General features: G+C 40.9%; 1 long non-coding RNA gene across 1 annotated transcript in view; it reads left to right on the top strand.

Annotated features, from left to right (window-relative positions):
• The window catches only part of LOC139064315 (uncharacterized), a 35,422-nt gene extending 27,897 nt beyond the window's left edge, over nucleotides 1-7,525 (top strand). Inside the window, exon 3 of the long non-coding RNA XR_011517392.1 lies at nucleotides 7,420-7,525. This is a non-coding gene — a long non-coding RNA (uncharacterized lncRNA). The remainder of the gene's footprint in view (nucleotides 1-7,419) is intronic.
• Nucleotides 7,526-15,545: the final 8,020 nt, after the last annotated feature.

Genomic DNA, 15,545 nt, shown 5'->3' on the forward strand with positions numbered 1-15,545 from the left:
CTGAAGGCAGTTACAACATGGCGAATCCGCATCAAGGGCTCTCAGTCTGGGTTTAAATGTATTCAAGGAGATAAACTTGGTTAATTTCTGCTCCATGCAGAAGGAGCAGAGTGAACAAAAGCCCCTTTGCCCGGTTCGATGTGAACAAACAAAACACAAAGGAACAACTGACCATTTGAGAAGTTACACTTTTCAATTTAACTGTTAGCTTGAAACATAACTCTTTTTTTCTCCAAACTGAGGCTGTTCAAAAAGCTATCTACAGCTAATAACATTTAAGTAGTTCATGCTCATACAACACCTACATCATAATTTATTATTTTATATATTGAAACGCCCCAAAAAAAGTTCTCACAGCTTCTTCTTCTGTCTCTGGGCATTAAACAGTTAATCTGTTTAAATAATGTAAATCAGTTTCAAAGCAATATCTAGAAAATGAAATGTTTTTAAAGAAAAAATATCAACAAGAAAACAAAAGAAGCAATCCTGAACACGTCTAATGACAGAAGGTTGAGCTAAAGTTAGAAAGTTCATCCAGCCCATCTCCACATGCGTTTCTCTTCATTATCTGGTACTCCGCGCAGGCCGGGGCCACCAAACCGCAGCCAGAGGAAACTGTAAATTGCAGTGGAAGGAGGTGAACAGCGGAGATAGAAGAATGACACATATGGCTGAGGGTGACGCAGACTTCTACAGCTGAGGTTACGGAGATGAAGCTGTCCCGAAGGGGTGATATCAGGAGGGGGAAATAAACCGGAACAGAAATGAAAAATCCTTTTCACAACCCAAGAAAAGCGCTGACAGCTGACAAGTGTATATCCACACATTTAAAGTTCAAAAACATAGGAATAACAGGAAGTTTAAATGTACTTTAACAAGCCAACCAACACCTCTAAAACGATGAAGACTCTTTTAGCTCCTCTAAAGCAAAAATAATAACTGGCATTTAGAATAAATGACACTTTACAAGCAATGTCATGTTCTGTGTCCCTCTGTCCTCAGCCTCCTCCTGTTCTCCTCCAGGTTCTCCTGCTTAGTTCTTTCCACATTTAGTTTATTGAATGCACCTGCCTTCCCTCCAGATCACTCACAGCTGTCACCTGTTCCTCTGATCACCTCCCTCTGTGTTTAAAAGCCCTGTCTTGTCCCTCAGTGTTTGTCGGTCCATTGTTGCGACTCAGCGTTGTTTTGTTCCCTCGTCAGCTTCTAGTCTTTGTGCTCATTATTGAGCGTTTGTTTTGTTTTTTTTGGCTTCCTGATTTTCAGTTTTATGGATTTGACTGCTACATCTAAGGCCTCGTCCACACGTAGCCGGGTAAAAAAAAAAAAGAATATCCGCCCCTCCAAAAACTTGCATCCATACCACCTCGTTTAAAAAAACTGTCCACACGTACCCGGATAAATACGTTGTTAAGGACATGCCAGACCTGTAGGTGGCAGTACTTCCCCCGTTCTTAACCTCGTCCTTCGTCTGTGGTCTTCCGCAAGGAGCAGTAATTCCGCTTGCAAAAACAAACAAGCAAAAAGCGCTTGGACGATTGATAAAGCGAGCGCAGCTCTGAGGGCATCCATGCCGTCCGCTAGTGTAAACACAGGTCACACACGTGATGTCAGCATTTTTTGTCGCGGAAAGTGACGTTGCGGACCTTAAAACTCCGGTTTTGTCTGTCCACACGCAGACACCCAAAACGGAGGAAACGCAGATCTTCACTTTGGCCGGAGTTTTAAAAAAGATCCGTTTTCGTGTGGATGACAGGCCAAAATGTAGAAAAATATCTACGTTTTGGCAGATCCCCGGCTACGTGTGGACAGGGCCTTAAGTTATTTTTGTTTCCACCTTAATAAAAGGATTTTTACCTTTTTCAACTGCTCTTGCCTCGAGTCATTCTGGGTTTCCGCCTTTTGGGTCCTACCTCCTCCTGCTCAGCGTGACAAGCAAAGCATAGATTAAAGGCAAAGATTTCTGCCGTATCTGTACTGTTTATCATATATTTCGTATCAATGGCTTCTGTTTACTTCACCGTGCATTAAAACTGCAGTCCTTAAACTTTACCAGAGTTTACCAGTTAACAGACTTTTACAGGCATAAAACAGCATTTAGGCTAAAGAATCTGAAAACTTGACAAGTGACGTTCAAAAATCGTCCCACAGCAGACTAACAGTGTCTGACGGTCGTTTGTGATGATAGTTACCAAAGAAATGCATCATCCTTCAGGTGATCACTGAACATTTAAACGTCATTTTGCTGCTGCAAGTTGAACCCCGTCACTGTTCGGTCCCCAAGTCTTCCCATTTAGGGCGAGTCCTGAGTTACGGAGTCCAAAAAAGTCAATTGAAAACATTTTCCATTTAAATGGTAAATGGCCTGTATTTGATTTAGCGCTTTCTAGAGTCCTGGAACCCCCCAAGGCACTTTACAACACAATCAGTCATTCACCCATTCACACACAAATTCACACACTGATGGTGATGAGCTACGATGTAGCCACAGCTGCCCTGGGGCGCACTGACAGAGGCGAGGCTGCCGAGCACTGGCGCCACCGGTCCCTCCGACCACCACCAGCAGGCAACGTGGGTTAAGTGTCTTGCCCAAGGACACAACAACAGCGACAGACTGAGCGGGGCTCGAACCTGCAACCTTCCGATTATGGGACGAGCACTTAACTCCTGTGCCACCGTCGCCAACCTTATTACTTTAACAACAAACTAATAATAACTAGTTTGTAGAAGTTGAAAAAGTTTCTTAAATGGTGAATTTGTTCTACAGAAAATTTAGCAAAACTACAAAACCTGCGAAGGGCGTTCTGGTGTCACATTTCTCAGGAAACTGGCTTTTTAAGTCAAACTTTTTGAAACTGTATTATTAGAATATCAATATTTAAATGATTTTATATGATAAATGACCCACACTTGTATAACGCCTTTCAGAGTCAGAGGACTCCAAAGTGCTTTACACTACAGTGTATCATTCATCCATTCACACACACATTCACACACTGATGGTGATGAGCCATGATGTAGCCACAGCTGCCCTGGGGTGCACTGACAGAGGCGAGGCTGCCGAGCACAGGCGCCACCGGTCCCTCCAATCACCACCAGCAGGCAAGGTGGGTTAAGTGTCTTGCCCAAGGACTCAACAGCAGAATTCTCTGCCTGGAGCTGGGATCGAACCTGCAACCTTCTGATTATTGAAAAACCTGCTCTAACTGTTGAGCTACTACTGCCCCTAATGAGATATGCCCCTATATGAGATACCCTGGGACAATCTTTCTTTTTAATCAATCAGTCAATCAATCAGTCGATCAGTCAATCAAATCAAAGATACTTTATTAATCCCAGAGGGAAATTAGAGTTTCAGTACACACAATTCAGAGATCAGACATACATGGGCAAGACACATGACAAGAATTGGTGACTGTGGTCATTCGCAACCCTGAGTCGCGCTACCTTAATAGAGATAACAGGGTTACATGAGGATTGGTTCAGGTGGAGGGAAAAAAAGGCACTTCAAAGTTACCCTCCATAGGGAGGGCAGCTTTGCTCTGCAAAAAAAAAAAAATCTCAAACAGATATGCAACAGACTTCAGACAACACAACAGAAGTGTCCACTAGTGGTGGTGGGTTGGGTCTATCTCCACTTCAGTTCCTGCAGCCACGGTAAGCAGCGCATGTCACCTCAGTCTGAACAGGGGAGGAGCATTGAGGGTTGGAGGGTTGCAGTGACCCTGGAACATTTCAGCGGCCTTACCGCAGTCCCGCCCCGGGATAGGAGACAGAGTTGAGTTGCCATAGCGACGGCACATTCCACATATCTTCTGAGGGGGGAAATTTCAGTTTCCAATTTCTAGAAAAAAGGCAGAAGCAGCCGTGCACCCAGCACACACACAGACAGACAAAGGCCTTGAGGATAAGAGAGGAGAGGAGAAGAAAAGCGTCTGCACCCTCCAAGAGCCGGAAGAAGAAAAGTGTGGCAGGAATGGGCTTCCATAGTAGACAATTCATGAAATCTAAGAAATAAATAATTTTCTTTAAACTAAACAAAGTTTAAGAGAGGAAAAAATCAGTTTTTGATGCAGAAATCTTGTCAAATAATTAAGAACTAAAATTAAAGTCAAACCCATTGAAATCAAACAAACAAAAAGGAATGAAATTTTTTGGAGATGTTTTTTTCCAAGAAAAGCTTCTAGCCAAGAAATCTCACATTTGTTTAAAAGTTCCTTTTGTTTAAAATTTCTGTTTGAGTGTACAACTATCCTTATTTTGCTTTCTAAAAGAGAAAGTGGGAATTGGTTTTATTATTTTAACTGAATAAATGATCAGAAAAGCTGCTCCTGTTTAGACAAAGAATTTAACAAATGCTAAACTAATGTCAACCACTAACCGACTAAATAAATACAAATCCATAAAAAAGAATGAATAATTCCACATTTGGCCAAGTCTGAGTGCACGGCTCGAGCTTTCTCTTTAGAATAAATTGGGTTTCCTGTCTGATTCTGGATAAAGTCCAAAATCACAGTTTGATTCTGCGATCCAGCTAAAATCTGTCTCCACTCCCCCTGAGGAGACGGTGGGTTTTTTCAGCTCTGAACTCAAAGCTCTTGGTCTGAGGAGCCAAAACAAAAATCTGCTCTGGCAGACTTCCATAAACAGGATCTAACCGGCAGAAGGACAAAATAACTAACAGATTCAGTTTGACTGTACAGTGGTGTGAAAAACTATTTGCCCCTTTCCTGATTTCTTATTCTTTTGTATGTTTGTCACACAAAATGTTTCTGATCATCAAACACATTTAACCATTAGTCAAAGATAACACAAGTAAACACAAAATGCAGTTTTGAAATGATGGTTTTTATTATTTAGAGAGAGAACAAAATCCAAACCTACATTGCCCTGTGTGAAAAAGTAATTGCCCCCTTGTTAAAAAATTACCCAACTGTGGTGTTTCACACCTGAGTTCAATTTCTGTAGCCACCCCCAAGCCTGATTACAGCCACACCTGTTTCAATCAAGAAATCACTTAAATATGAGCTGCCTGACACAGAGAAGTAGACCAAAAGCACCTCAAAAGCTAGACATCATGCCAAGATCCAAAGAAATTCAAGAACAAATGAGAACAAAAGTCATTGAGATCTGTCAGTCTGGTAAAGGTTATAAAGCCATTTCTAAAGCTTTGGGACTCCAGCGAACCACAGTGAGAGCCATTATCCACAAATGGCAACAACATGGAACAATGGTGAACCTTCCCAGGAGTGGGCGGCCGACCAAAATTACCCCAAGAGCGCAGAGACAACTCATCCGAGAGGTCACAAAAGACCCCAGGACAACTTCTAAAGAACTGCCGGCATCACTTGTCTCAATTAAGGTCAGTGTTCACGACTCCACCATAAGAAAGTGACTGGGCAAAAACGGTCTGCATGGCAGATTTCCAAGAAGCAAACCACTGTTAAGCAAAGAGAACATTAGGGCTCGTCTCAATTTTGCTAAGAAACATCTCTATGATTGCCAAGACTTTTGGGAAAATACCTTGTGGACTGATGAGACAAAAGTCGAGCTTTTTGGAAGGCAAATGTCCCGTTACATCTGGCGTAGAAGTAACACAGCATTTCAGACAAAGAACATCATACCAACAGTAAAATATGGTGGTGGCAGTGTGATGGTCTGGGGTTGTTTTGCTGCTTCAGGAACTGGAAGGCTTGCTGTGATAAATGGAACCATGAATTCTACTGTCTACCAAAACATCCTGAAGGAGAATGTCCGGCCATCTGTTCGTCAACTAAAGCTGAAGCCATCTTGGGTGCTGCAGCAGGTTAATGACCAAAAACACACCAGCAAATCCACCTCTGAATGGCCGAAGAACAACAAAATGAAGACTTTGGAGTGGCCTAGTCAAAGTCCTGACCTGAACCCTATTGAGATGCTATGGCATGACCTTAAAAAGGCGATTCTTGCTAGAAAACCCTCAAATAAAGCTGAATTACAACAATTCTGCAAAGATGAGTGGGCCAAAATTCTTCCAGAGCGCTGTAAAAGACTCTTAGCAAGTTATCGCAAATGCTTGATTGCAGTTATTGTTGCTAAAGGAGGCCCAACCAGCTATTAGGTTCAGGGGGCAATTACTTTTTCACACGGCTATGTAGGTTTGGATTTTGTTCTCTCCCTAAATAATAAAAACCATCATTTCAAAACTGCATTTTGTGTTTACTTGTGTTATCTTTGGCTAATGGTTAAATGTGTTTGATGATCAGAAACATTTTGTGTGACAAACATGCAAAAGAATAAGAAATCAGGAAGGGGGCAAATAGTTTTTCACCCCACTGTATAGAACACCGTCGTAGATTCAGCTTAGGATGTCCTGAGATGTTACTGAGCTGTATTCTCTTAAACATCTAACCAACCATTTGTTATTGACTAGCTCCAAAAATGTTTAATTTATACAGAATGGTGATTTCCAACCTTATGACCATAGCGCCATAAGACATGAAAGCCTCTAATCTATGACAACATTTGCAGAACCCTGCCTTGGAGATTAGCCTTGCTGCTGAACTGATGTTTTGGATGACCGCGTGTGCATGGAAACTATTGTAAAGCTGGAAAACTAATTCGGACACAAGAAGCAGTGAGCAGTGGAGTTTGAGTCAGCTGATGTTTACGGTAAACTCACCATCATGGTCCATGTTATTCCTGCTGGCTTTCATTAGACGGTAGAAAATAAGAGAGGTATTTTATAATTATGGCTTCTTTTAAAGTGGCGGTATGTATTATCCCTGCTGATAGGGAGCAGTAGATGCATAAATTGTTGCAAGCAGTAATTCTGTGGTGGAGTAAGACCTTGCCAACGTATGCCCATTAGGGTCAAAAAGCCATGGGGAGTGCAAACTTTAGTAAACTAACAAACACATCAGACTCCCTTTCATCAGTGGCAACAAGTAAAGAAGTAAATGTGTAAAACAATATTTAAGAATGACGAGAGTTTTGTAACTGTTTGTTACAAATCAATAAATGTATTTTGACCTCATGGGCCCCCGTAGAAGGAAACATGGCATCTAATAAGTCGTCACCCAGAGACTTAGACCCACTTCCATTTATTTAAGACCTGATTTTTATGGTTATATGCTACAAAGCCGCCAATATTTTTCAACAATTCTGCATCATTTCATTCATTTTCAACAACATTTTGATGGATATTTCCAGAATTAATGGTAAAAACTACACATTGTCTCTTTAACTTCATCAAGGCAAATAAGATCAATGATTGTCATTTTAAAGCCCAAAAGCAAAACTAGAAGCAATAATTTCTCACAACCGAACAATATATTTGAACAAGTGCACCAAAAATATGGAGATGGAGAGATTTAGAAAATTTGTTCAATTATTCATTATCTGAACCACTTATTTCTCAATATTGTGTCTTATCTACAGCAGTCATCGGGCAAAAAGCAGGGGACACCATGGACAGGTCTGCAGTCCATCGCAGGGACACTCAGAGACAAGCAGTGACACTGGTGGACAATCCAGGGTCTCCAAGTCACTAACATGGATATTTTTGGGCTGTTGAGAGGAGAATACCTGGAATCCAAGAGTCAGTTTCTCCCTGGATTTCATCCAAATAACTGAAAAGTCCATCATTATCATCGTCATCGTTCGGTAAGTACTTTCCGGCACTCTGACATGCCCCAAAGTGCTGCACACTAAGACAATTTAAAGAGCAAGTCACCCCAAATCAACTATTTTTTGAGTATCTGATTGTGCTATAGACACATGCAGTCAATAATTTGTCACTTTAGTGCTTCTTAGTTAAAATTTGAATATTGTGCCTAAAACTGTCAGTGTTGCATCCTCTTTAGGTAAAAACTCAGCACTACATTTGAATTTTAATCTGCCATCGCTTTTGGCTAAGAGGTACACTGTGACATTAGCTGGTACATTATGATGTCACAATGTCGTTGTGAGGCTGTGTGTGTGGGAGTGGAGTAAAGCTGGATTTATACTTCTCCGTCAGCTCTGAAAGGGAGAGACACGCACTCACGGATGAAGACATTTTGCCCTCATACTTCTCCGTCTCCTGGGGAGTGTTGCAAAGCATTTCCCCGCCAGGACAACAGAGGGCGTAGCGCCATTCTGTGGCATCCTGTCACGTATCCGGTCCAAGATAGTGTGTTTATATTGAGATCTTTGCATATAAGAGACTTTTTAACAAATTTGTCTCTCATTCTCCTCCACCTCTTCATGCGCTCGCCACCTCTAAACCCACGTTTCCTGTCATTTCCATCCACAAATAAAACGTTTGCTGCGCATCTTTTCACTCCTCCAGTCACGGGGAATTAAACGTTCATATTTTAGAGTTTTTTTCACGAGGTATTCTTCAAGCTACTCCATGTCTGCCGCTAGTTATCCTCGGCTCTCTTTATGTTTTTGAGGGCGCAATGGCGGCGGTGTAGACGACAGCAGCGTCCCGACCAATCACAAGCTTGCGTTCTCCATCTCGACGGACGGATGTTAAGAAAAGAGAGCTCGACTCCGTCCGTCCTTGTGAGCCTGCTGGAGAGCCCTCGCAAGGACGGATAATGGCGTTGCGTGTCTCCGCACCGACGCAGACGCAGAAGCATGACTCAGGCTTAAGACTCTGATAGGGGGTGACTTGCTCTTTAAAAACAGCAAGAACAAGGTAACAAACAGAATAACCTAAGGCTGCAGGGAGCTGCAGTAGTCCAGATGTGAAGTTAGAAAAGAATGGATAACTGAGTCCAACTGATCACAAGTGAGAACGGATGAAACTTTAGCTAGGTGATGGAGATATAAAGAACACAAGTGGGCAGTAACGTGTTTATCAAAGGCAAGCGCAGTCTCCATTTTTACTCCCACATTTGTGACCAAGGTCTTTTTAAGGGGTGATAAATGGGAGAGGTCTACGGGAGCGGGACTACCGTTCATGTGTCTCAGACCAAACACAACCGACTCCGTTTTGTCCTCATTCAAGTTTAAAAAGTTTTCCACCAGCCAGGTTTTAACATCACGTGCACGGGCTAAAAGTGGCTGAACACCATCTACAGAGCCCTGAGAAATCAGAAAATTAATTTAACAGTCGTCCCCGTACAGGTGGAACTTGACATTGTCTACAGAAAGCGTTCCTAGAGGAAGTAAATAAATCAAAAGTAACAGGAGACCAAGGATGCATAATGTTTGGTAAGTGCCTCTAAGAAAGAATGAGACATTTATAACGGGAGCAAGTCTTTCTGCATTTCCAGAGCAGCTTTTGTGTTTTCATTAACCTTTGAACAAATAGGGTCATGTGACTGTAATGTGGCTGATAGCAGTTATGTCCCGTGGGCGGGACGTCTGAATGATAAAATGTCTTGTTTATTCACAACTTTAGCAGCTTCTGCGTAAAAGTTACTGAAACTAAACTCCTCACACCTTTGTTATGTACTTTGTCCATATTCAGTTCCAACCAATGGCTTTGTTTATTGCAGATTCAAATCTGTCTAATTAACATTAGCAAACACTTTTTATGGACATATCTTAGTCAGTTGTTCAGATATTGAGCAACAGTTTTATCATTTGGTGCCTAAGAACGACTCTAAACAAAAACCCAACTCAATCGTTTACTATTGCAGCCAATCTTGTTTGTTAGTAAAATATCTTAAGACCCACTTCTATAAACAAACCTGCAGAATTTAATTGCTGCATGGTCATCTCGTACTAGGTTTTGGAGTTAACCCAATTCAAGATGGCCACCAGAGCAGGGGGGCTGCCAGAGATTTTGGGCCCCATGAAAAAATATCAAGTTGGGCCCCCTGGGGGCTCGTCCATAGCTGGAGCTGGGGTTCCACCCTCCCAGATTCGAAGGGAGAAAAAAATATAATGTATATACTTTATATTAGTGTTTCAGTTTTGCTTAATTATGTAGGTCTACATGCATTCTTACTTATTTACATATCATTTTCACCAGCTGTCTCTCATTAAACAGTGAATTTCCTTCAACAGAATTAGCAATATCACTGCTGGAAAAAGCAGGAAATGCACATGCTGAAAGGTGTTAATCTCCTTTTCCCTTTTACTCCCTTAAAATGTGTTTATTTATTCAAAAATTTTATTTGATGGTAAAATTCAAATTTGGATATCTAATTAAATTTCCATGTTGTGTCAAAGCTTTACATAACTACGTTTTCAGCTGTCTTTCCTCTTGAAATCAAGTATTTCTGTATGACTGACAAAAATTAAGGATTCACTGCTCACAAGGTGACTTCTTTATTAAGTCTCCATGACTTCATCATAGACACAAAATGAATAAGCACACAGTTCAAACTGGAGTCAGTTAGGGTTACATCAAATTTTAAAGTTGGATAACTTTGCATGAATATGCATATAAGTCTCTAGAACCCCATTTTTCTCAACAACAAAAAAAAAACCAGCTAAAAATATATTCAGCCTTGATTGTGCACAGCAAGATTTCTTGTTTACAGTGATATAATTAATAATGCTCCTGAGTGGCATACTTAGTGACGGACTAAATAGCAAATTAATTAGTCAAAATAAAGTAGGGACCTCTGAATAAATATACATTTCATAAAGACTAAAAGATTGTTTGTTTAATGTCTTAAATGACAAAAAAATACTGCAAAGTAAAGTACTTGTGATTTTTAAACTTTATTTATTTTTTATTCAACTTTGAAACTTTTTTGGGCCCCTGACAGCTGTGGGCCCTTAGAATCTTCCTAGTCTTTCACCGCTTTACGGCGCCCCTGCACCGGAGTAACTAACCTTGGAAAATTCACAAATGAGTAAAACTTTCAGTTGGACAGATGTCAAGCTAAGATTGGGCATCAAAGTAGTGAAGAGTCACACACTCTAAGCTCCTGGACAAGACTCTTGGGTAAACCTTACCTTCAACTGGAGACAATCCATTCCATCTGTTATCTTAAAATAACAACATAGTTATTTTTTAACTTTAAGCTAGACCTTTAATATTGATCTCAGTGAAAGATGGGTTAGAAATTGGACCAGTTTCACATTTGACACCGCTCTGCAGCCCTGTACTGACCAAAAATCGCTATAGATAGTTTTGTTGAGCGGGTAGGTTCCCTATTGGGAGGACTCTACCTGCTTGATAGCTGTTAGCTGCAATGCTAGCTGTTAGCATCCTCAGTTTGTCAATCATCAATAAAAAGTACAAGAAGAAGTTTGCCTTTTCTTTTGGCATCATGGCGGAGCCTTGAAGTAAAAGTACTAGAGTAATGTCTTCGGAGGCCAAGCAGAGAGCTAAAACTAGAGAGAACAATGGCGCGGCCAACACTTGTTTGAGGGAGCTAAAGGTGGTTACAAAATCATGGACTGATGGTGACCTGGCTTTGTTGCTACTGGACTTGTAGGTAATACTATTTTTTGTCCAACAGTTTGTATCTTTTTACTTAGTGGTTTATTTTAATATTAGTTGGCTCATTTTAGCTCGTTGTTAGCAGTAGCTACAGCAGACTGCTGCAGAGTTGTTTAAGACAGCCGTAATTCCACTTTCAACCAGTAGGGCTGATGAGCAGAAATCCGTGCGGGGTTGATTCTGCCTCATACTTGATGCATGAGGGTTGGCAGCCATGCCTAAGACCGTGTCTAATAAGACACCTTGAGTCTTTATTTTCTGGTGTAGAGGTATACCATCCTGCTATTATCATCAGATCAAAAATCTCCTGTTGATTTTGTTTGTCTCCACTTCAGGCTGACAGATTTCTTTTATCCTGCTGATCAAAGGGCTGCAATCATTTATACAATCAATACAGATGTTTTTCTCTTGAGGATTGTTTCTGTAGAAACCGAAGCAAACGGTTAAAAAGGATCTTCTGCTCTAATCTAACAATTCAATCTGATTTGAATGGAAACAAATTTTGAGTTGATTAAAAATCAAAACCTTTAATGTCTTCAGGCACCTTTTCATCAAAGGATAAATCTTCATTTTCTCATTCAAGCCTTTTTCTTATTTGTAATTTTCTGTTTTTTTAAGGGACTGTTGGAGTTAGGAATGTAATGCTCGCGATTGCCCCCTCAGGCCAAACGCGTAACTGCAGCTTCAATAGTAAGTCAGGTCCATAAATATTGGGACATCGGCACAATGCTAACATTTTTGGCTCTATACACCACCTCAATGGATATCAAATGAAACGAACAAGATGTGCTTTAACTGCAGACGGTCAGCTTTTATTTGAGGGTATTTACATCCAAATCAGGTGAACGGTGTAGGAATTACAACAGTTTGCATATGTGCCTCCCTTTTGGCCTGCTGGTGGTGGTCGGAGGAACCGGTGGCGCCAGTGCTCGGCAGCCTCGCCTCCGTCAGTGCGCCCCTGGGCAGCTGTGGCTACATCGTAGCTCATCCCCACCAGCGTGTGAATGTGTGTGTGAATGGGTGAATGACTGATTGTGTTGTGGTTTCTTTGTTGCTAATCTGCAGAGGATATCTACAAGAAAGCTCTACAGAAAGTAGCAAAGGGTCCTCAGAAATGTTGCTAGGTTTGTTGTTAGGAGTTGGCAACACTCACTGCCTAAAAAATCACTTCTAGAAACTATCCATCTACTGTTAATTGTGTCAGGAACTTTGTGTTAGGAAGGGAATATAGACAGTGTAACAAAACTAGAAATGGTTGAAAACTTTTGCACAACGCCGTATAGATTAAATACATTCAGTTCATTTTAATGCAGTCAGACGTAATAATGCATTAAAGATGAAACGGAGTCAAATCTGTCACAATGTTTCACACTCGGTGATTCCAGCAGATGAGAACGCCACCCACTTTGTGGCTTGTGAAGCAACTCTGTAATCTTTGGTTATGTTTCATTGTTAGATTGCAGGAGCCTGGTAATGTCAAATGTCACACTAAATGTCAGCAAAGTGGCCTCCAACACAGCAGAGTAGATACGCTGAGAAAAAGTACAAAATGTTCCTCCTTCTCCTCACCGAGGAGACGAGGTAAGCTGTAAGCTTTAATGGTGTATAACCCATATCAACTACTCCCTGTCACATGACCCACGTCAGCTAATGTGAGGTCCTTCTCCTGATTGGCTCCTTCCACGTCGCGGCAACCATGAAAGCTGGCTGTGGGGGAATACTTCCGGGCTCGACTCCTGCTGTGGCTGTAAGCTTGTTGCTTGTAGAACGGCGTTGGAAAACTGTTGGGTATTTGTATTTATTTAATCCAGGCGTACCTCAAAGAAAGTCCAAAACACACAAGGGGGTTAGAGATAATATTGTTATTAATACCATTTACCAATAAACACAAATAATCAATAATCAGATTTTGCAAAATCGGAGAGAGTAAAGTAACACACCTGTCGAGGGAGGTCGGTTTAGTCTCTCAACGAGCTGGGGGCCCATCAAAAGGTTTTATTCACAGATGAGATATGACTTAGCACACACACATCAAAAGTTGACCCAACCTCCTCCTTCACAGACGGCATACTTTCCTAGGTTCAGAGAGCTTTGTTGTGATAACAGAACCGCAGACTTAAAAGGTCGATTTTCCCCTGCGGCCGGGGCCGGTTAATAACACCAGATGTTTCTCAGACAAAATCATCTTTACCACGATAAATGTGAGTAAGGCTAATGAACTCTGTTTGAAAAAACAATCTTTTTATCCAACAAAAACAAAGCGTTTTTCTCCCCTCAATTCTTTTATACACTCATTTTACCTCAGCGCCAAGTGTCCTTAACATCTACCAATAACACCCTTTTACTTGTCAGTGACCAGTCGACCGTTTTCGCTATAAAAAATGACCTTGTTCGGCGGAGTTCCAACCGCGAGCAGAACTCCGGTTCAAAAACGCTGTTTTTGAAACACTTTTATTTACTTAAGCACTTTAAAGGGCTTAACTTGAAACCAAGAGCAATCGATTGATTATTGTTATGCGTTGCCTTGAATTCGGCTATGCTGTCTGTGAGACAGTTGTTTTCCTTTGTTGTTGTTTTTGTATTTGTTTGTAGCAAACTCTACTGGAATGTATAGATTGAGCTACGTAGCCAAGATGATTAATAATTGACCTGTTATACATTCGTGATATGTTTACCGGTAAACTGAATCGAACTTGATGTGCTAATGAACGTTTCTCTGGCCTACAGGTCAGGTTTTTTTCCCCTTGTTGAACTGATCTTCTTCATATTGAAGTGGCGAGCTGGTAGGACCAATCTTTGTGTTTTTCCCCCCATTGTATGAAGCTGGACCCTAAGGAGGATTACCTTAAAAGTGAACCTTAAGAAAAAGAAAGAAAGAAAAAAAAGGAAACTTTAGCAAAGGACCAAAATGACTCTTAACAAAAAAAAAAGACTCTTAACAAAAAGGACTCTTGCACTGAAAGATCACATTGGTTTATTTTCAGTTCTGGGCACTTATTTATGTTTATGTTATATTAACTATTGTGTTTGTATTTGTGCATTTATTCAATATATTTTTGGCACAATTTATTGCAGTCTTTGGTCTCATCATTCACACCATCTAGGCTCCATAAAGAACTATTTCTTCTGCGCGTCAAGTCAGTAACCACACCCATTGCAATACAACTAGCCCTTAACTAACTTTGCGTTACAGGTGCATCTCGCAGACCCAAAACAAGAAAAAAGTTTTTTTTTTCATTATGAAGGAAATCTATGTTTAATCAAATTAAGGCAACAGTCGTTCGTCATTTTGAGTTTGATATTCAGATGACAGGAGACTTGTAGCGACTGACGGGCGTTTAGAACATGGTCTGTTACGTTGGCTGGCATTAAGGCGAGACGGCGAGTGAGAAATGATTTCGTCATTAACATTCATGAGCAGGAACACGGGTGGCTTCCAGCACGCTGCGCCGCTGCTTCAAACAAAACACACACGCAGCAAAACACTGAAATTACAGTCCTAATTGATTAGTTTGGAGACGGAGAGAACATCATCAGAAATCTAAATGCATCAACGTGAGGGGGAGAGGCGGGGAAAGTGGAGAGTGCTGGTTGGGAATGCAATCACACACACACAAAACATAAAAATATAGCTTGTTCTGTTTATCTCTCCAGAGCTTTGTGAGTTAATGTGTCCTCCTTGACTCTTGTGTCATTGTTTCGTTGTCTTGTGAGGCTGGATCAATTTGTTAACAGTTTAATGAGAGTATGTCCGCCCCTGTGGTACCATCCTCAAAAGGAGTTTGGTTTTAATTATTCTCACAGCACTTGTTGTCAGAGAGTGGCTTTTCAGCTGATTTGAGAAGCGGGACGGGGATTATCGTCTTATGTTTACACACACAACAGAGAGGCACATCAGTTCTCATGATGTCCTTCTGAAACGGAGACCTGACATTTGTTCAGTTCCAAAACACACACAAAAACGTTTCTATCGTTTTTGCCCAAACTGAGAAATTGTTGAAATCAAAACATGAATTTTCAAGTTTTTACTAATGATTTAAAAACCAAACACTATTATGCTGCTGACTCACTAGTTTGTGAAACTAATTACTGCATACATTTTAAGTGTGCAAAAGTAATTTGCCCAAGTTAAAACATTTATAAAAAAAATAGAACTTGTACAGTAAATGTA

This window comes from Nothobranchius furzeri, chromosome 1, assembly GCF_043380555.1.
Source record: "Nothobranchius furzeri strain GRZ-AD chromosome 1, NfurGRZ-RIMD1, whole genome shotgun sequence".
Lineage (NCBI taxonomy): Eukaryota > Metazoa > Chordata > Actinopteri > Cyprinodontiformes > Nothobranchiidae > Nothobranchius > Nothobranchius furzeri.